This window comes from Ceratosolen solmsi, unplaced genomic scaffold (genome assembly GCF_000503995.2).
Source record: "Ceratosolen solmsi marchali unplaced genomic scaffold, CerSol_1.0 scaffold13, whole genome shotgun sequence".
NCBI classification, from domain to species: domain Eukaryota; kingdom Metazoa; phylum Arthropoda; class Insecta; order Hymenoptera; family Agaonidae; genus Ceratosolen; species Ceratosolen solmsi.
This window is the reverse complement of record NW_011948418.1, coordinates 8,656,039-8,658,121: the sequence shown is the minus strand read 5'-3', so window position 1 is coordinate 8,658,121 and position 2,083 is coordinate 8,656,039. Positions and strand designations below refer to the sequence as shown.

Sequence of the window (2,083 nt, the reverse complement as noted above, 5' to 3'; positions counted from 1 at the left end):
CCCACCTCCGACCAACCAACACGTGTACGTGTATTATTCACTTGTGCGCCAACTTATTGCCATATGCTCGGATTTTTACGGAGAGTACACGGCAGTACCGCGCGACCGACTGCTTTAGCATATTTCTAAGAAAAGATTATCAAAAGAGGCTTGTTTGTTGCTTAGATAATTGACGAGATACAACTTAGTAATGTGTCTCGAGCCGTACACTTCCAATTACATCGTCTACGTATATTATTACAGAAAGCGACAAAACGGATTTAATATTAATAACCTACATACTTGTTCGCGCTCCTTACAAGCATTTTCAATTGAAATTACTTCGCTGAATTACTATCAGCGGTTTAGCCTCTCGAAAGCGTATTGTCGATATGCCCTAATAATAATGCGCGTTACGTGGATTTTTATTTATAATTATTCATCGCTCGATAATGACATATGGAACGGAAATCAAGACCTCATTGTACTTTTAGTAAAATCAAATTTTGACTTCCATGCACATTTGACAATTATCGATCAACCAGTCAGCTTAGATTTGATCAAATATTAGATTATACAAGTTTATATATATATGTATACACTAAAACAAGATTACTACTAATCATTAAAGAGTGAAGAAAAAAAGACTCGTTTCATTGTGACACTTTTTTTCTTTCTCGACAAGTAAAATATGCTTTTGCACATAATACTTTTTAATGTTTTTTTTTTTTTTTTTTAATTTTATTTTATCATTATTATTGTTTTATCAATGTCATAAAATATCGTATTTCTATTAATTTATATATTGCAATTAAATTTGATAATGATTATTAATATTTAAAAAGCATATGCTAACTTATCTTCATGGCCATCGCATAATTCAGTCGGTGGTCATGGAAATTTTGCACGACCGTAAACATTTTTCGATTTAGCCTATCAATAATATATTATTGCCAAAATAAAGGAAAAAGACTTATCGACGTGCTCTTTATCATCGTGAATTCAATTTTTGTAAATATTACTTTATACATAGAAACGATTTTATACACAGGAAAGTGCAAATACGTCGATATGAGCTTACGTATGTAGAGGAGCGATAAATTCATTGTCTTTCAAAAGTACTTTCGGTATCGTTTATTAACAAAAATACGATAATCCCGTTGAAAAGGAAAGCATATTGAACGAGATTTATTCGATCTTGATGCAATAGTATCCGTGCATATATATTTCTATAAATAATAAATACTTATTTTGGAGCTGTCGAATAAAAATACAGATTTATATTTTTATCTCAAACGTCCAAGAAAATATAATTTTTACATTGTAGGATGGAAATTTTTTTAGTTTTTTTGTTTGTTTATTTGTTTATTTGTTAATGACATACATTACGTTGTATTTTTATTTAAATATGTAGTAATGGACTTTTTCGTGCAGTATCGGCAAATTTTTTTTTTTTTTTACAATTATAACGATTATCATTGTTTATCGCCGATTTGGTGTTAGTTTAAATTTTTTAAATCTCGTTTATTAATAAATTTCCTATCGATTACGCCAAAACTTAATTAAACGCAATTGAAACGCGCACGATCTCGTGCAAATTGCAATCTCGACTATATTACAAAATCTATTAATAATTAGGCAGACTCTATTTTCGCTATTTTCCCGTTAAATCAACTTTTTCGCAAATTCGCCCAATGACACGAGAGATAACAACAAAGGCGGTATAATCCGTGTACGAGATACGCGGCCACCGACCACGGCTCCTTCGAAACGCTTTTCTTTTTTCTTTTTTCTTCTCTCGTTCCTTCTTTTTCTATCCCACATTATATAACCAACGATATAATTGCTGCTTCGGCATCGGCGGCTGATTTTCCCGTCACTTTTTACAATAATCCACCATATGCTTCGTTGAAAAAAGACGCCCAACATTTCATAACATTGGCTCGCCGACACGAGGCCACCAGCAGCCTGTCAAACTCTTATCGCGGACGGGACTTTCCCTTTCGCAATCCACGGCTCTACTTTGTGGACTCGAGATCGACTTACTTTGGGGACATCGTCGATCGTCGCGTACGACGGGGAGGGGGGGGGGGCACACGCCCAA

The 2,083-nt window shown here is 33.9% G+C and overlaps 1 protein-coding gene across 1 annotated transcript in view; it reads right to left on the bottom strand.

The window, feature by feature from the left end:
* The window catches only part of LOC105360255 (Interferon-related developmental regulator 1), a 6,542-nt gene that overhangs the window by 2,904 nt on the left and 1,555 nt on the right, over positions 1–2,083 (bottom strand).